Below are 21,115 nucleotides of genomic sequence, written 5' to 3'. Positions count from 1 at the left end.
GTGTTATCCGGAAATTGTAATACATGTGTGAATACATAGACCACAACATGTCCCTAGTGAGCCTCTAGTTGACTAGCTCGTTGATCAACAGATAGTCATGGTTTCCTGACTATGGACATTGGATGTCATTGATAACGGGATCACATCATTAGGAGAATGATGTGATGGACAAGACCCAATCCTAAGCATAGCACAAAGATCGTGTAGTTCGTTTGCTAGAGCTTTTCCAAGTGTCAAGTATCATTTCCTTAGACCATGAGATTGTGCAACTCCCAGATACCGTAGGAGTGCTTTGGGTGTGCCAAACGTCACAACGTAACTGGGTGACTATAAAGGTGCACTACGGGTATCTCCGAAAGTGTCTGTTGGGTTGGCACGAATCGAGACTAGGATTTGTCACTCCGTATGACGGAGAGGTATCTCTGGGCCCACTCGGTAATGCATCATCATAATGAGCTCAATGTGACCAAGTGGTTGATCACGGGATCATGCATTATAGTATGAGTAAAGTGACTTGTCGGTAACGAGATTGAACGAGGTATTGGGATACCGACGATCGAGTCTCGGGCAAGTAACGTACCGATTGACAAAGGGAATTGTATACGGGATTGATTGAATCCTCGACATCGTGGTTCATCCGATGAGATCATCGAGGAGCATGTGGGAGCCAACGTGGATATCCAGATCCCGCTGTTGGTTATTGACCGGAGAGTCGTCTCGGTCATGTCTACATGTCTCCCGAACCCGCAGGGTCTACACACTTAAGGTTTGGTGATGCTAGGGTTGTAGAGAAAATAGTATGCAGCAACCCGAAAGTTGTTTGGAGTCCCGGATGAGATCCCGGACGTCACGAGGAGTTCCGGAATGGTCCGGAGGTAAATATTTATATATAGGAAGTCAAGTTTCGGCCATCGGGAAAGTTTCGGGGGTAATCGGTATTGTACCGGGACCACCGGAAGGGTCCCGGGTGTCCACCGGGTGGGGCCACCTATCCCGGAGGGCCCCATGGGCTGAAGTGGGAGGGGAACCAGCCCCTGGTGGGCTGGTGCGCCCCCTCTTGGGCCTCCCCCTGCGCCTAGGGTTGGAAACCCTAGGGGTGGGGGCGCCCCACTTGGCTTGGGGGGCAAGCCACCCCCCCCACTTGGCCGCCGCCCCCCTGGAGATTGCATCTCCTAGGGCCGGCGCCCCCCAGGGGGCCTATATATAGTGGGGGGGAGGGAGGGCAGCCGCACCCCAGCCCCTGGCACCTCCTTCTCCCTCCTGTAACACCTCTCCCTCTCGCAGAGCTTGGCGAAGCCATGGCGAGACCACACTGCATCCACCACCACGCCGTCGTGCTGCTGGATCTCCATCAACCTCTCCTTCCCCCTTGCTGGATCAAGAAGGAGGAGACGTCTTCCCCAACCATACGTGTGTTGAACGTGGAGGTGCCGTCCGTTCGGCACTCGGTCATCGGTGATTTGGATCACGACGTGTACGACTCCATCAACCCCGTTCACTTGAACGCTTCCGCTCGCGATCTACATGGGTATGTAGATGCACTCCTATCCCTCTCGTTGCTAGAGTACTCCATAGATTGGTCTTGGTGATGCGTAGAACATTTTTAATTTCTGCTACGATCCCCAAAAGTGGCATCATGAGCTAGGTCTATGTGTAGTTTCTATGCACGAGTGGAACACAAAGCAGTTGTGGGCGTCGATATTGTCAATTTACTTGCCGTTACTAGTCTTATCTTGATTCGGCGGCATCGTGAGATGAAGCGGCCTGGACCGACCTTACATGTACGCTTACGTGAGACTGGTTCCACCGACTGACATGCACTAGTTGCATAAGGTGGCTGGCGGGTGTCTGTCTGTCCCACTTTAGTCGGATCAGATTCGATGAAAAGGGTCCTTATGAAGGGTAAATAGAAATTGGCATATCACGTTGTGGTTTTTGCGTAGGTAAGAAACATTCTTGTTTATAAACCTATAGCAGCCACGTAAAAAATTTGTAACAACAATTAGAGGACGTCTATCTTGTTTTTGCAGCATGTGTCATGTGATGTGATATGGCCCAAAAGGATGTGATGAATGATATATGTGATGTATGAGATTGATCATGTTGTTGTAATAGGAATCACGACTTGCATGTTGATGAGTATGACAACCGGCAGGAGCCATAGGAGTTGTCTTAATTTATTTATGACCTGCGTGTCAACATATAACTTCATGTAATTACTTTACTTTATTGCTACACCGTTAGCCATAGTAGTAGAAGTAATAGATGACGAGACAACTTCATGAAGACACGATGATGGAGATCATGGTGTCATGCCGGTGACAACGATGATCATGGCGCCCCGAAGATGGAGATCAAAGGAGCAAAATGATATTGGCCATATCATGTCACTATTTGATTGCATGTGATGTTTATCATGTTTTACATCTTATTTGCTTAGAACGACAGTAGCTTAAATAAGATGATCCCTTGCATTAATTTCAAGAAAGTGTTCCCCCTAACTGTGCACCGTTGCGAAGGTTCGTTGTTTCGAAGCACCACGTGATGATCGAGTGTGATAGATTCTAATGTTCGAATACAACGGGTGTAAGCCAGATTTACACACGCAATACACTTAGGTTGACTTGACGAGCCTAGCATGTACAGACATGGCCTCGTAACACGGAAGACAGAAAGGTCGAGCATGAGTCGTATAGAAGATACGATCAACATGGAGATGTTCACCGATGTTGACTAGTCCGTCTCACGTGATGATCGAACACGGCCTAGTTAACACGGATCATGTTTCACTTAGATGACTAGAGGGATGTCTATCTGAGTGGGAGTTCATTGAATAATTTGATTAGATGAACTTAATTATCATGAACTTAGTCTAAAATCTTTACAATATGTCTTGTAGATCAAATGGCCCACGCTAATGTTGCCCTCAACTTCAATGCGTTCCTAGAGAAAACCAAGCTGAAAGATGATGGCAGCAACTATACGGACTGGGTCCGGAACCTGAGGATCATCCTCATAGCTGCCAAGAAAGATTATGTCCTAGAAGCACCGCTAGGTGAAGCACCCATCCCAGAGAACCAAGACGTTATGAACGCTTGGCAATCACGTGCTGATGATTACTCCCTCGTTTAGTGCGGCATGCTTTACAGCTTAGAACCGGGGCTGCAAAAGCGTTTTGAGCAACACGGAGCATATGAAATGTTCGAAGAGCTGAAAATGGTTTTCCAAGCTCATGCCCGGGTCGAGAGATATGAAGTCTCTGACAAGTTCTTCAGTTGTAAGATGGAGGAAAATAGTTCTGTTAGTGAGCACATACTCAAAATGTCTGGGCTGCACAACCGCTTGACTCAGCTGGGAGTTAATCTCTCGGATGACGCGGTCATTGGCAGAATCCTTCAGTCACTTCCACCGAGCTACAAGAGCTTTGTGATGAACTTCAATATGCAGGGGATGGAAAAGACCATTCCTGAGGTATATTCAATGCTGAAATCAGCGGAGGTGGAGATCAAAAAGGAACATCAAGTGTTGATGGTGAATAAAACCACTAAGTTTAAGAAAGGCAAGGGTAAGAAGAACTTCAAGAAGGATGGCAAGGGAGTTGCCGCGCCCGGTAAGCCAGTTGCCGGGAAGAAGCCAAAGAATGGACCCAAGCCTGAGACTGAGTGCTTTTATTGCAAGGGAAGTGGTCACTGGAAGCGGAATTGCCCCAAATACTTAGCGGACAAGAAGGCCGGCAACACCAAAGGTATATGTGATATACATGTAATTGATGTGTACCTTACCAGTACTCGTAGTAGCTCCTAGGTATTTGATACCGGTGCGGTTGCTCATATTTGTAACTCAAAGCAGGAGCTGTGGAATAAGCGGAGACTGGCGAAGGACGAGGTGACGATGCGCGCCGGGAATGGTTCCAAGGTCGATGTGATCGCCGTCGGCACGCTACCTCTACATTTACCTACGGGATTAGTTTTAAACCTCAATAATTGTTATTTAGTGCCAGCTTTGAGCATGAACATTGTATATGGATCTCGTTTAATTCGAGATGGCTACTCATTTAAATCCGAGAATAATGGTTGTTCTATTTATATGAGAGATATGTTTTATGGTCATGCCCTGCTGGTGAATGGTTTATTCTTAATGAATCTCGAGCGTAATGTTACACATGTTCATAGTGTGAATACCAAAAGATGTAAGGTTCATAATGATAGTCCCACATACTTGTGGCACTGCCGCCTTGGTCACATAGGGGTCAAACGCATGAAGAAACTCCATGCAGATGGACTTTTGGAGTCTCTTGATTACGAATCATTTGACACGTACGAACCATGCCTCATGGGTAAAATGACCAAGACTCCGTTCTCCGGAACAATGGAGCGAGCAACCAACTTGTTGGAAATCATACATACTGATGTGTGCGGTCCAATGAGTGTCGAGGCTCGCGGTGGCTATCGTTATGTTCTCACTCTCACTGATGACTTGAGTAGATATGGGTATGTCTACTTAATGAAACACAAGTCTGAGACCTTTGAAAAGTTCAAGGAATTTCAGAGTGAGGTTGAGAATCAACGTGACCGAAAGATAAAATTCTTACGATCAGATCATGGGGGAGAATATTTAAGTCATGAATTTGGTACACACTTAAGGAAATGTGGAATCGTTTCACAACTCATGCCGCCTGGAACACCTCAGCGAAATGGTGTGTCCGAACGTCGTGATCGCACTCTATTGGATATGGTGCGATCTATGATGTCTCTTACCGATCTACCGCTCTCATTTTGGGGCTATGCTTTAGAGACTGCCGCATTCACTTTAAATAGGGCTCCGTCGAAATCCATTGAGACGACATCGTATGAATTATGGTTTGGGAAGAAACCTAAGTTGTCGTTTCTAAAAGTTTGGGGATGCGATGCTTATGTCAAGAAACTTCAACCTGAAAAGCTCGAACCCAAGTCGGAAAAATGCGTCTTCATAGGATACCCTAAGGAAACCATTGGGTATACCTTCTACCTTAGATCCGAAGGCAAGATCTTTGTTGCTAAGAATGGATCCTTTCTGGAGAAAGAGTTTCTCTCGAAAGAAATAAGTGGGAGGAAAGTAGAGCTTGATGAAGTACTGCCTCTTGAAACGGAAAGTGGCGCAGCTCAGGAAGATGTTCCTATGGTGCCTGCACCGATTAGAGAGGAAGTTAATGATGATGATCAAGGTACTTCAGATCAAGCTCCTACTGAACTTCGTAGGTCCACAAGGACACATTCCGCACCATAGTGGTACGGCAACCCTGTCTTGGAAATCATGTTGTCAGACAACGGTGAACCTTCAAACTATGAAGAAGTGATGGCGGGCCCAGATTCTGACAAATGGCTAGAAGCCATGAAATCCGAGATAGGATCCATGTATGAAAACGAAGTATGGACTTTGACTGACTTGCCCGATGATCGGCGAGCCATAGAAAATAAATGGATCTTTAAGAAGAAGACAGACGCAGATGGTAATGTGACCATCTACAAGGCTCGACTTGTCGCTAAGGGTTATCGACAAGTTCAAGGGGTTGACTACGATGAGACTTTCTCACCTATAGCAAAGCTGAAGTCCGTCCGAATCTTGTTATCAATTGTCGCGTTCTATGATTATGAGATATGGCAAATAGACGTCAAAACGGCATTCCATAATGGCTTTCTTAAGGAAGAATTGTATATGATGCAGCCGGAAGGTTTTGTCGATCCTAAGAATTCTAACAAGGTGTGCAAGCTCCAACGCTCAATCTATGGGCTGGTGCAAGCATCTCGGAGTTGGAACATTCAATTTGATGAGATGATCAAAGCGTTTGGGTTTACACAGACTTATGGAGAAGCCTGTGTTTACAAGAAAGTGAGTGGGAGCTCCGTAGCATTTCTCATATTATATGTGGATGACATACTATTGATGGGAAATGATATAGAATTCTTGGAAAGCATAAAGGCCTACTTGAACAAGTGTTTTTCAATGAAGGACCTTGGAGAAGCTGCTTATATATTAGGCATCAAGATCTATAGAGATAGATCGAGACGCCTCATTGGTCTTTCACAAAGTACGTACCTTGACAAGATATTGAAGAAGTTCAATATGGATCAGTCCAAGAAGGGGTTCTTGTCTGTATTGCAAGGTGTGCAATTGAGCACGGCTCAATGCCCGACCACGACAGAAGATAGAGAAAAGATGAGTGTCGTCCCCTATGCCTTGGCCATAGGGTCTATTATGTATGCCATGCTGTGTACCAGACCTGACGTAAACCTTGCCGTAAGTTTGGTAGGAAGGTACCAAAGTAATCCCAGCATGGAACACTGGACAGCGGTCAAGAATATCCTAAAGTACCTGAAGAGGACTAAGGATATGTTTCTCGTTTATGGAGGTGACGAAGAGCTCGTCGTAAAGGGTTACGTCGATGCTAGCTTCGACACAGATCCGGATGACTCCAAGTCACAAACCGGATACGTGTATATTTTGAATGGTGGGGCAGTAAGCTGGTGCGGTTGCAAGAAAAGCGTCATGGCGGGATCTACATGTGAAGCGGAGTACATGGCAGCCTCGGAGGCAGCACATGAACCAATCTGGATGAAGGAGTTCATCACCGACCTAGGAGTCATACCCAACGCGTCGGGGCCGATCACTCTCTTCTGTGACAACACTGGAGCTATTGCCCTTGCCAAGGAGCCCAGGTTTCACAAGAAGACCAAGCATATCAAGCGTCGCTTCAACTCCATTCATGAAAGTGTTCAAAATGGAGACATAGATATTTGTAAAGTGCATACGGACCTTAATGTAGCAGATCCGTTGACTAAACCTCTCCCTAGAGCAAAACATGATCAACACCAGAACTCTATGGGTGTTCGATTCATCACAATGTAACTAGATTAGTGACTCTAGTGCAAGTGGGAGACTATTGGAAATATGCCCTAGAGGCAATAATAAAATGGTTATTATTATATTTCTTTGTTCGTGATAATTGTCTATTGTTCATGCCTTAATTGTGTTATCCGGAAATCGTAATACATGTGTGAATACATAGACCACAACATGTCCCTAGTGAGCCTCTAGTTGACTAGCTCGTTGATCAACAGATAGTCATGGTTTCCTGCCTATGGACATTGGATGTCATTGATAACGGGATCACATCATTAGGAGAATGATGTGATGGACAAGACCCAATCCTAAGCATAGCACAAAGATCGTGTAGTTCGTTTGCTAGAGCTTTTCCAAGTGTCAAGTATCATTTCCTTAGACCATGAGATTGTGCAACTCCCGGATACCGTAGGAGTGCTTTGGGTGTGCCAAACGTCACAATGTAACTGGGTGACTATAAAGGTGCACTACGGGTATCTCCGAAAGTGTCTGTTGGGTTGGCACGAATCGAGACTGGGATTTGTCACTCCGTATGATGGAGAGGTATCTTTGGGCCCACTCGGTAATGCATCATTATAATGAGCTCAATGTGACCAAGTGGTTGATCACGGGATCATGCATTATGGTACGAGTAAAGTGACTTGCCGGTAATGAGATTGAACGAGGTATTGGGATACCGACAATCGAGTCTCAGGCAAGTAACGTACCGATTGACAAAGGGAATTGTATACGGGATTGATTGAATCCTCGACATCGTGGTTCATCCGATGAGATCATCGAGGAGCATGTAGGAGCCAACATGGGTATCCAGATCCCGTTGTTGGTTATTGACCGGAGAGTCGTGTCGGTCATGTCTGCATGTCTCCCGAACCCGTAGGGTCTACACACTTAAGGTTCGGTGACGCTAGGGTTGTAGAGATATTAGTATGCAGCAACCTGAAAGTTGTTCAGAGTCCCGGATGCGATCCCGAACGTCACGAGGAGTTCCAGAATGGTCCGGAGGTAAAGATTTATATATAGGAAGTCAAGTTTCGGCCATCGAGAAAGTTTCGGGGGTAATCGGTATTGTACCGGGACCACCGGAAGGGTCCTGGGGGTCCACCGGGTGGGGCCACCTATACCGGAGGGCCCCATGGGCTGAAGTGGGAGGGGAACCAGCCCCTGGTGGGCTGGTGCGCCCCCCCTTGGGCCTCCCCCTGCGCCTAGGGTTGGAAACCCTAGGGGTGGGGGCGCCCCACTTGGCTTGGGGGGCAAGCCACCACCCTTGGTCGCCGCCCCCTGGAGATTGCATCTCCTAGGGCCGCCGCCCCCCAGGGGGCCTATATATAGTGGGGGGGGGGGGAGGGCAGCCGCACCCCAGCCCCTGGCGCCTCCCTCTCCCTCCCGTAACACCTCTCCCTCTCGCAGAGCTTGGCGAAGCCCTGCCGAGACCCAGCTGCATCCACCACCACGCCGTCGTGCTGCTGGATCTCCGTCAATCTCTCCTACCCCCTTGCTGGATCAAGAAGGAGGAGACGTCTTCCCCAACCGTACGTGTGTTGAACGCGGAGGTGCCGTCCGTTCGGCACTCGGTCATCGGTGATTTGGATCACGACGAGTACGACTCCATCAACCCCGTTCACTTGAACGCTTCCGCTCGCGATCTACAAGGGTATGTAGATGCACTCCTACCACTCTCGTTGCTAGAGTACTCCATAGATTGGTCTTGGTGATGCGTAGAAATTTTTTAATTTCTGCTACGATCCCCAACATAAACATCGTCATCAAAAGGTTCATACTTTTCAAACAAAGATTCAATTTCGTAAGCACCCTTAAAAGCAACAAATTCTTCAAATTTTTCAACATCATAGTAATCATATATACCATTAGCATAAGAAGCTAAGGTTTCATTATCATTAAATTTGCATGAAAAGGGAAGGTGTGGAGCCTTCATCCTAGAGCAACAAGTATAATCATATCTCAAACATAGTTGCCGAGCATATCAACGCAACATATAAATTTGATCCCATAATTGTTTCCATTTTTGTGTCAAGCAATAATTCCTAAAGTATTCACGTTGACCCAACGTCTCTCCCATCATATAATTGAATGTGGTTTTCTCAGGATTATTAAAGTAGTAATTTCACATAATGAGCATCGAGGGTTTTAGGAGGTTCCCCATCTCCATGAGTAGCAAGTACACCTAATTTTTTTTGGTATTTCGTGTTCCATATCCATAACTAAAGATAGAGAACAACTTAGAAAAGCAAATAAAATCTACTTAGTGATAAAGCAAACAAGCACACATGAGAATATTCACCCCACGCTATTGCTCCCCGGCAACGGCGCCAGAAAAAGTTCTTGATAACCCACAAGTATAGGGGATCAATTGTAGCCTCTTTCGATAAGTAAGAGTGTCCAACGAGGAGCTAAAGGTAGAACAAATATTCCCTAAAGTTCTATCGACCACCGATACAACTCTATGCACGCTTGATGTTTGCTTTTCCTAGAACAAGTATAATACTAGAAGTACTTTGTAGGTGTTGTGGGATAGGTTTGCAAGAGTATAAAGAGCACGTAAATAAAAACTAGGGGCTGCTTAGGTAAAGAAGCAAATAAATTTAGTATAGCGAGTGTGGAGAAGTGGTGGTAGGGGTTGCGAAATTGTCCCTAAGCAATTGACTATGTGACTAGACCAATAGCAAGTTTTATGTGGGAGAGGCCACTGCTAGCATGTCACCCCTGGGGTGCGCCCCCCTACCTTGTGCCCCCCTCGGGCATCGTCTCGCGTTGATTCTTATTCCAAAAAATCACATATATTCCAAAAAAATCTCCGTAAGTTTTTATCTCGTTTGGACTCTGTTTGATATGGATTTTCTGCGAAACAAAAAACATGCAACAAACAAGAACTGGCACTGGGCACTGGATCAATATGTTAGTTCCAAAAATAGTATAAAAAGTTGCCAAAAGTAAGTAAAAGTTGTAGAATATTGGCATGGAACAATAAAAAATTATAGATATGACAGAGACGTATCAGCTGGCAGCACCGACCAGTCCTTCTTGGACTTGCATCAATTAATTCCAGTTAAATGGTACTCAATGTATGATCAATCAACCGTTTAAGTAAATGATGAAAGATTTCGACAGATAAGTGCTACTCCAAATCTGAAGTCCACAATAGCTGAACAAACTAGGGTCTCGGCTTCATTACTACATTCATACTCTAAAGACTTGAAAAACCCCATAAAGAGTGGGACGGGACGAATACTCATAGGAGTGGTTTCGCTGGTTCCTTCCTTCATAAAGAGTTGACCGTTATGCTTTTGCGTGAGACCGAACAGAATGACTCGGTGCAACTGAAGTGCAATGGCTAGGGCAAGACCACATTTAAAAAATTCCGATCGGTTCATTTCGATGATTCTGAAATGAAGCGACTTCATCACAGAAACTTGGCCAGGCCATCTCGGTGAGACTAAGATCCATTTTGCAACAACTGGTGGTAGACTCGAACACTCCATCTTATCTTATATCTTATATTTACTAATTGGAAGCACTAATCGAGCCTCCACGGTAATTCTCAGAAAACACGTAAAATTAACCTTTGGATCTTAAACCTACGGTTAAGATCAAATAATTAACCGTGTGAGAGACCTGCATGTATACGATCATAATCTCTATAGAAAACCAAAAGGAAAGAAAAAAAACGCTGGAAAATTGGACCCTCTTCTTAAACTTACAGTTAACATCTATTTTTTTAACTTTGCATGTATACGATCTATAACCTCTATATAGAAAACCAAAAGGAAAGAGAAAAAACGCTGGGAAATCGGACCTCTTCAAACGTGGGACATCACGTGGCTATCCACAAAAAGAATCCCGTAATTTTCTCCCAATTATATCCCCACAAACAATTCCCTCGGTATCTAAAAAGCACAACTCTCTCCGCGACTTTCCCACGAAAAACCACCGCACACGCCGCCTCCGGTTGTCGTTCAACCGCCCATGCGCCGCTGGCCAGAAGTGCACATGATGAAGATGTTTTGATGCATGACATGGGCTCTCCTATCGATGCAGGATGACCAGGATGACAAAGATAACAGGGACGGCGTGGGAGAAGTTGGCACTTTGCTGGGGTCAGGTGCGAGACTATCAGCAGTGCCTCGGCCACGGAACCAAGGTGTACGTCATGCCCAAGCCTATTCAGAGAGAGAGAGAGAGAGTCGTGGATGGTGAAAAGCATGGAGTGATTATCTCCAGATTGGTGGAGATGAGTCAGCATGCAGAGGGTGTACCACAAGGAGGGATTTTGAGGTAGTATCATAATCAATCTGTCATTCTCTCTCTTCTTTCTCTCCATGTCGTGATGTTGTCCTCCTTTCTATTTCTATTAGATTGGTTCTAGGTCCTCCTCTTTTTTCTCCATGATCTAACAGAATTATTAGTAAAATTAATCTGCAAATATGAATCGAGTGGACGTTTGATCAGGTAGGTTGTGTACCTATGTGTTCAGGTCTACCCAACCAGCCTTCTCGCCAGAGGAACTATGCGGAAGCAACATGGTGTTCAGAAACAATCTACCAAATTGTGTCATCGTGGTGCTGTGGTACCATGGACGACGATCTATCCCCATTATGTGGACCGGTGTGACTTGACATGCTGATGGAGTAACTATTCTGGGACCCACGGGACGACAACCACACGCTGGAGGAGGGTAGCATGAGTTGTTGCGCACCCTGTGCCAAGTTTCTCTGCCACCGACTGGCGATGCTGCATCACGGCGAGTTGTACACCATGGTGTACTCACACGCCGTCGGCGACAAACCAACAAGTTCAGACCTTACAAGGCTATAGCCAGGCAAGGAGGTGCCAGACTACGGGCTCTAGGTGGACGGTCTTAGAGATCTGAGCGATCTTCTCCATCTTATCCCAGCAGATAGTGAGATGGCAACGTATATGCTGCAGGAGCTAGATGTACAAGATGGCGGCAAGCACATCTGGCTACAGGAGGCACACAGTAGGTACTACTACCTCCGTGTCTGCTGCTAAGATTGATGCTTTATTGCTGGAGAAACGTAGCAACAACGGCCCATCATCCATCTCTGTTCATGTCGTTCACAGGTTGATACACACAACAGGTACTCCCGCCTTTTCAATACGTGTACATAAGTATATGGATGAAACTAGGATCACGTACTACATGCATGCATCATGGCTATGTATATCTATACCCATAGTCTGCATTGCTATTTTCTAAAAGATAGTAATATTTTTTTAAGGAGGTATTCCCCGGCCTCTGCATCAGAAAAATGCATACGGCCATCTTATTAACCAAATAAAGTAGTGCCAACATGGTTCCAAAGGTCTCCAAAAGTAATAAAAAGCGCAGAAAGCTCACACGGAGCCAATAAGGGCTAGAAACACCAACTAGCCAAGAATAGACGCCACAACCAGCTGGCTAAAACTAGATAGGGAAACTAATTGACTATCCTATTACATGACCGCCATCCAAACCGGTTGAAGATATCCCGAGCTACCATCTCCCAGCGGAAAGACCCAGTAACCAAATGCTCCCTGGCCTCCGTTTGGGTGAGTAGCGACCATGAACGGATCAGAGCCGTAGTTCGGAATATGACCTGCAAAAAATGTATACATGATATTCTGTTAAAAACCAAATCATTTCTACAAGTCCAGATAGTCCACAGCAAAGCACAAACTCCAACCTGAATATGTCTCGCTAAGTCAGGCTCAATCCCATTAAGCCATTTCCCAAATAACGCATTAACAGAATTCGGTGGATTGATATTAAAAGCAATGTGGACCGTCTGCCAAAGTACCTTGGCCAACGGGCAATCAAAAAAGAGGTGTTTGATAGTCTCATCCCGGTCGCAGAAACTACACCTAGTAGGTCCTGTCCAATTGAAGGAAATATGCCCTAGAGGCAATAATAAAGTTATTATTTATTTCCTTATAATCATGATAAATGTTTATTATTCATGCTAGAATTGTATTAACCGGAAACATAATACATGTGTGAATACATAGACAAATAAAGTGTCACTAGTATGCCTCTACTTGACTAGCTCGTTAATCAAAGATGGTTATGTTTCCTGACCATGAACAATGAGTTGTTATTTGATTAACGAGGTCACATCATTAGTTGAATGATCTGATTGACATGACCCATTCCATTAGCTTAGCACCCGATCGTTTAGTATGTTGCTATTGCTTTCTTCATGACTTATACATGTTCCTATGACTATGAGATTATGCAACTCCCGTTTACCGGAGGAACACTTTGGGTACTACCAAACATCACAACGTAACTGGGTGATTATAAAGGAGTACTACAGGTGTCTCCAATGGTCGATGTTGGGTTGGCGTATTTCGAGATTAGGATTTGTCACTCCGATTGTCGAAGAGGTATCTCTGGGCCCTCTCGGTAATACACATCACATAAGCCTTGCAAGCATTACAACTAATGTGTTAGTTGTGAGATGATGTATTACGGAACGAGTAAAGAGACTTGCCGGTAACGAGATTGAACTAGGTATTGGATACCGACGATCGAATCTCGGGCAAGTAACATACCGATGACAAAGGGAACAACGTATGTTGTTATGCGGTCTGACCGATAAAGATCTTCGTAGAATATGTAGGAGCCAATATGGGCATCCAGGTCCCGCTATTGGTTATTGACCAGAGACGTGTCTCGGTCATGTCTACATTGTTCTCGAACCCGTAGGGTCCGCACGCTTAAGGTTACGATGACAGTTATATTATGAGTTTATGCATTTTGATGTACCGAAGGTTGTTCGGAGTCCCGGATGTGATCACGGACATGACGAGGAGTCTCGAAATGGTCGAGTCATAAAGATTGATATATTGGAAGTCTATGTTTGGACATCGGAAGTGTTCCGGGTGAAATCGGGATTTTACCGGGTTACCGGGAGGTTACTGGAACCCCCCGGGAGCCATATGGGCCATCATGGGCCTTAGTGGAAAGGAGAAAGGGGCAGCCCAAGGGGGCTGCGTGCCTCCCCCCTTCCCCTAGTCCTATTAGGACTAGGAGAGGTGGCCGGCCACCCCTCTCCCTCTTTCCCCCTTGGGAATCCTAGTTGGAATAGGATTGGAGGGGAGTCCTACTCCCGGTAGGAGTAGGACTCCTCCTGCGCCTCTCTCTCTTGGCCGGCGCCCCTCCCCCCTTGGCTCCTTTATATACTGAGGTAGAGGCACCCCAAAGACACACAAGTTGACACAAGTTGATCCACGTGATCGATTCCTTAGCCGTGTGCGGTGCCCCCTGCCACCATATTCCTCGATAATACTGTAGCGGAGTTTAGGCGAAGCCCTGCTGCTGTAGTTCATCAAGATCGTCACCACGCCGTCGTGCTGACGAAACTCTTCCCCGACACTTTGCTGGATCGAAGTCCGGGGATCGTCATCGAGCTGAACGTGTGCTCAAACTCGGAGGTGTCGTAGTTTCGGTGCTTGATCGGTTGGATCGAGAAGACGTACGACTACTTCCCCTACGTCGTGTCATCGCTTCCGCAGTCGGTCTGCGTTAGGTACGTAGACAAAACTCTCCCCTCGTTGCTATGCATCACATGATCTTGCGTGTGCGTAGGAAATTTTTTGAAATTACTACGAAACCCAACAGTGGCATCCGAGCCTAGGTTATTGATGTTGATGTTATATGCACGAGTAGAACACAAGTGAGTTGTGGACGATACAAGTCATACTGCCTACCAGCATGTCATATTTTGGTTCGGCGGTATTGTTGGACGAGACGACCCAGACCAACCTTACGCGTACGCTTACGCGAGACCGGTTCCCTCGACGTGCTTTGCACAGAGATGGTTTGCGGGCGACTGTCTCTCCAACTTTAGTTGAACCAAGTATGGCTACGCCCGGTCCTTGCGAAGGTTAAAACGGAGTCTATTTGACAAACTATCGTTGTGGTTTTGATGCGTAGGTGAGATTGGTTCTTACTTAAGCCCGTAGCAGCCACGTAAAACAAGCAACAACAAAGTAGAGGACGTCTAACTTGTTTTTGCAGGGCATGTTGTGATGTGATATGGTCAAAGCATGATGCTGAATTTTATTGTATGATATGATCATGTTTTGTAACCGAGTTATCGGCAACTGGCAGGAGCCATATGGTTGTCGCTTTATTGTATGCAATGCAATCGCGATGTAATGCTTTACTTTATTACTAAACGGTAGTGATAGTCGTGGAAGCATAAGATTGGCGAGACGACAACGATGCTACGATGGAGATCAAGGTGTCGCGCCGGTGACGATGGTGATCATGACGGTGCTTCGGAGATGGAGATCACAAGCACAAGATGATGATGACCATATCATATCACTTATATTGATTGCATGTGATGTTTATCTTTTTATGCATCTTATCTTGCTTTGATTGACGGTAGCATTATAAGATGATCTCTCACTAAATTATCAAGAAGTGTTCTCCCTGAGTATGCACCGTTGCAAAAGTTCTTCGTGCTGAGACACCACGTGATGATCGGGTGTGATAGGCTCTACGTTCAAATACAACGGGTGCAAAACAGTTGCGCACGCAGAATACTCAGGTTAAACTTGACGAGCCTAGCATATGCAGATATGGCCTCGAAACACGGAGACCGAAAGGTCGAGCGTGAATCATATAGTAGATATGATCAACATAATGATGTTCACCGATGAAACTACTCCATCTCACGTGATGATCGGACATGGTTTAGTTGATTTGGATCACGTGATCACTTAGAGGATTAGAGGGATGTCTATCTAAGTGGGAGTTCTTTAATAATATGATTAATTGAACTTAAAATTTATCATGAACTTAGTCCCTGATAGTATCTTGCTTGTTTATGTTGATTGTAGATAGATGGCTCGTGCTGTTGTTCCGTTAAATTTTAATGCGTTCCTTGAGAAAGCAAAGTTGAAAGATGATGGTAGCAATTACACGGACTGGGTCCGTAACTTGAGGATTATCCTCATTGCTGCACAGAAGAATTACGTCCGGGTGAAATCGGGATTTTACCGGAACCCCCCGGGAGCCATATGGGCCATCATGGGCCTTAGTGGAAAGGAGAAAGGGGCAGCCCAAGGGGGCTGCGCGCCTCCCCCCTTCCCCTAGTCCTAGTAGGACTAGGAGAGGTGGCCGGCCACCCCTCTCCCTCTTTCCCCCTTGGGAATCCTAGTTGGAATAGGATTGGGGGGGAGTCCTACTCCCGGTAGGAGTAGGACTCCTCCTGCGCCACCTCCTCCTGGCCGGCGCCTCCTCCCCCCTTGGCTCCTTTATATACGGAGGCAGGGGCACCTCTAAACACACAAGTTGACACAAGTTGATCCACGTGATCGATTCCTTAGCCGTGTGCGGTGCCCCCTGCCACCATATTCCTCGATAATACTGTAGCGGAGTTTAGGCGAAGCCCTGCTGCTGTAGTTCATCAAGATCGTCACCACGCCGTCGTGCTGACGAAACTCTTCCCCGACACTTTGCTGGATCGGAGTCCGGGGATTGTCATCGAGCTGAACGTGTGCTCGAACTCGGAGGTGCCGTAGTTTCGGTGCTTGATCGGTTGGATCGTGAAGACGTACGACTACTTCCTCTACGTCGTGTCATCGCTTCCGCAGTCGGTCTACGTTGGGTACGTAGACAACACTCTCCTCTCGTTGCTATGCATCACATGATCCTGTGTGCGCGTAGGAAATTTTTTGAAATTACTACGAAACCCAACAGTGGCATCCGAGCCTGGTTATTGATGTTGATGTTATATGCACGAGTAGAACACAAGTGAGTTGTGGACGATACAAGTCATACTGCCTACCAGCATGTCATATTTTGGTTCGGCGGTATTGTTGGACGAGACGACCCAGACCAACCTTACGCGTACGCTTACGCGAGACCGGTTCCCTCGACGTGCTTTGCACATAGATGGCTTGCGGGCGACTGTCTCTCCAACTTTAGTTGAACCAAGTATGGCTACGCCCGGTCCTTGAGAAGGTTAAAACGGAGTCTATTTGACAAACTATCGTTGTGGTTTTGATGCGTAGGTGAGATTGGTTCTTACTTAAGCCCGTAGCAGCCACGTAAAACATGCAACAACAAAGTAGAGGACGTCTAACTTGTTTTTGCAGGGCATGTTGTGATGTGATATGGTCAAAGCATGATGCTGAATTTTATTGTATGAGATGATCATGTTTTGTAACCGAGTTATCGGCAACTGGCAGGAGCCATATGGTTGTCGCTTTATTGTATGCAATACAATCGCGATGTAATGCTTTACTTTATTACTACGGTAGTGATAGTCGTGGAAGCATAAGATTGGCGAGACGACAACGATGCTACGATGGAGATCAAGGTGTCGCGCCGGTGACGATGGTGATCATGACGGTGCTTCGGAGATGGAGATCACAAGCACAAGATGATGATGGCCATATCATATCACTTATATTGATTGCATGTGATGTTTATCCTTTTATGCATCTTATCTTGCTTTGATTGACGGTAGCATTATAAGATGATCTCTCACTAAATTATCAAGAAGTGTTCTCCCTGAGTATGCACCGTTGCCAAAGTTCGTCGTGCCCAGACACCACGTGATGATCGGGTGTGATAAGCTCTACGTCCATCTACAACGGGTGCAAGCCAGTTTTGCACACGCAGAATACTCAGGTTAAACTTGACGAGCCTAGCATATGCAGATATGGCCTCGGAACACGGAGACCGAAAGGTCGAGCGTGAATCATATAGTAGATATGATCAACATAATGATGTTCACCGATGAAACTACTCCATCTCACGTGATGATCGGACATGGTTTAGTTGATTTGGATCACGTGATCACTTAGAGGATTAGAGGGATGTCTATCTAAGTGGGAGTTCTTAAGTAATATGATTAACTGAACTTAAATTTATCATGAACTTAGTCCTGGTAGTATTTTGCAAATTATGTTGTAGATCAATAGCTCGCGTTGTTGCTTCCCTGTGTTTATTTTGATATGTTCCTAGAGAAAATTGTGTTGAAAAATGTTAGTAGCAATGTTGCGGATTTGATCCGTGATCCGAGGTTAAATCCTCATTGCTGCACAGAAGAATTATGTCCTTAATGCACCGCTAGGTGACGGACCTATTGCAGGAGCAAATGCAGACGTTATGAACGTTTGGCTAGCTCAATATGATGACTACTTGATAGTTTAAGTGCACCATGCTTAACGGCTTAGAATCGGGACTTCAAAGACGTTTTGAATGTCATGGACCATATGAGATGTTCCAGGAGTTGAAACTAATATTTCAAGCAAATACCCGAGTTGAGAGATATGAAGTCTCCAACAAGTTCTATAGCTAAAAGATGGAGGAGAATCGCTCAACTAGTGAGCATGTGCTCAGATTGTCTGAGTACTACAATCGCTTGAATCAAGTGGGAGTTAATCTTCCAGATAAGATAGTGATTGACAGAATTCTCTAGTCACCATCACCAAGTTAGTAGAACTTCGTGATGAACTATGACATGCAAGGGATAACGGAAACGATTCCCAAGCTCTTCGTAATGCGGAAATTGACGAAGGTAGAAATCGAGAAAAACATCAAGTGTTGATGGTAGACAAGACCACTAGTTTCAAGAAAAAGGGCAGAAGGAAGAAGGGGAACTTCAAGAAGAACAGCAAGCAAGTTGCTGCTCAAGTGAAGAAGCCCAAGTCAGATCCTAAGCCTGAGACTAAGTGTTTCTACTGCAAAGGGACTGGTCACTGGAAGCGGATCTACCCCAAGTGATTGGCGGATAAGAAGGATGGCAAAGTGAACATAAGTATATTTGATATACATGTTATTGATGTGTACTTTACTAGTGTTTATCGCAAACCCTCAGTATTTGATACTAGTTCAGTTGCTAAGATTAGTAACTCGAAACGGGAGTTGCAGAATAAACAGAGACTAGTTAAGGGTGAAGTGACGATGTGTGTTGGAAGTGGTTCCAAGATTGATATGATCATCGTCGCACACTCCCTATACTTTCGGGATTAGTGATGAACCTAAATAAGTGTTATTTGGTGTTTGCGTTGAGCATGAATATGATTTGATCATGTTTATTGTAATACGATTATTCATTTAAGTAAGAGAATAAATTGTTGTTCTGTTTACATGAATAGAACCTTATATGGTTACACACCCAATGAAAATAGTTTGTTGGATCTCGATCGTAGTGATACACATAATCATAATATTGAAACCAAAAGATGCAAAGTTAATAATGATAAGTGCAACTTGTTTGTAGCACTGCCGTTTAGGTCATATTGGTGTAAAGCGCATGAAGAAACTCCATACTGATGGAATTTTGGAATCACTTGATTATGAATCACTTGATGCTTGCGAACTGTGCCTTTTGGGCAAGATGACTAAAAACTCCGTTCTCCAGAACAATGGAACGTGCTACTGACTTATTGGAAATAATACATACCGATGTATGCAATCCAATGAGTGTTGATGCTCGTGGCAAGTATCATTATTTTCTGATCTTCACAGATGATTTGAGCAGATATGAGTATATCTACTTAATGAAACACAAGTCTGAAAAGTTCAAAGAATTTCAGAGTGAAGTGAAAAAATCATCGCAACAAGAAAATAAAGTTTCTACGATCTGATCGCAGAGAAGAGTATTTGAGTTACGAGTTTGGCCTTCAGTTAAAAAACAATGTGAAATAGTTTCACTACTCATGCCACCTGGAACACCACAATGGTGTGTCCGAACGTCATAATTGTACTTTATTGGATATGGTGCAACCTATGATGTTTCTTACCGATTTACCACTATCATTTTGGGGTTATGCATTAAAGACAGTTGCATTCACGTTAAATAGGGCACCATCAAAATCCGTTGAGACGACACCTTATGAACTGTGGTTTGGCAAGAAACCAAAGTTGTCATTTCTTAAAGTTTGGGGCTGCGATGCTTATGTGAAAAAGCTTCAACCTGATAAGCTCGAACCCAAATCAGAGAAATGTGTCTTCATAGAATACCCAAAGGAAATTGTTGGGTACACCTTCTATCACAGATCCGAAGGCAAATTTGTTGCTGATAATAGATCCTTTCTAGAGAAGGAGTTTCTCTCGAAAGAAGTGAGTGGGAGGAAAGTAGAACTTGATAAGGTAACTGTACCTACTTCCTTATTGGAAAGTAGTTCATCACAGAAATCAGTTCCTGTGACAAATACACCAATTAGTGAGGAAGCTAATGATATTGATCACGAAACTTCAGATCAAGTTACTACAGAACCTCGTAGGTCTTCCAGAGTAAGATCCGCACCAAAGTGGTGTAGTAATCATGTTCTGGAAGTCATGTTACTAGACCATGATGAACCTACGAACTATGAGGAAGCGATGATGAGCCCAGATTCCACGAAATGGCTCGAGGCCATAAAATCTGAGATATGATCCATGTATGAGAACAAAGTATGGACTTTGATTGACTTGCTCGATGATCAGCAAGCTATCTTAAATGAATGGATCTTCAAGAGGAAGACGGACACTGATAGTAGTGTTACTATCTACAAAGCTAGACTTGTCGAAAAAGGTTTTTGACAAAGTTCAAGATGTTGAATACAATGAGATTTTCTCACTCGTATTGATGCTTAAGTCCGTCCAAATCATGTTAGCAATTGCCGCATTTTATAATTATGAAATTTGGCAGATGGATGTCAAAACTGCATTCCTGAATGGATTTCTGGAAGAAGAGTTGTATATGATGCAACCGGAAGTTTTTGTCAATCCTAAAGGTGCTAACAAAATGTGCAAGTTCCAGTGATCCATCTATGGACTGGTACAAGCATCTCGGAGTTGGAATATACGCTTTGATAAGTTGATCAAAGCATATAGTTTTATATGGACTTACGATGAAGCCTGTATTTACAATAAAGTGAGTGGGAGCACTACAACCTTTCTGATTAGTATATGTGAGTGACATATTGTTGATCAGAAATGATGTAGAATTTTTCTGCAAAGCATAAAGGAGTGTTTTAAAGGAGTTCCTTAAAAGGAAAAAAAAACCTCAGTAAAAGCTACTTACATATTGAGCATCAAGATCTATTGAGATAGATCAAGACGCTTGATAAGATTTTCAATGAGTACATACCTTGGCAAGATTTTGAAATAGTTCAAAATGGAACAGTCAAAGAAAGAGTTCTTGCCTGTGTTGCAAAGGTATGAAATTGAGTAAGACTCAAATCCCGACCACAGCAGAAAATAGAAAGAGAA

This window comes from Triticum dicoccoides, chromosome 1A (genome assembly GCF_002162155.2).
Source record: "Triticum dicoccoides isolate Atlit2015 ecotype Zavitan chromosome 1A, WEW_v2.0, whole genome shotgun sequence".
Lineage (NCBI taxonomy): Eukaryota > Viridiplantae > Streptophyta > Magnoliopsida > Poales > Poaceae > Triticum > Triticum dicoccoides.
This window is presented reverse-complemented; position numbering follows the sequence as displayed.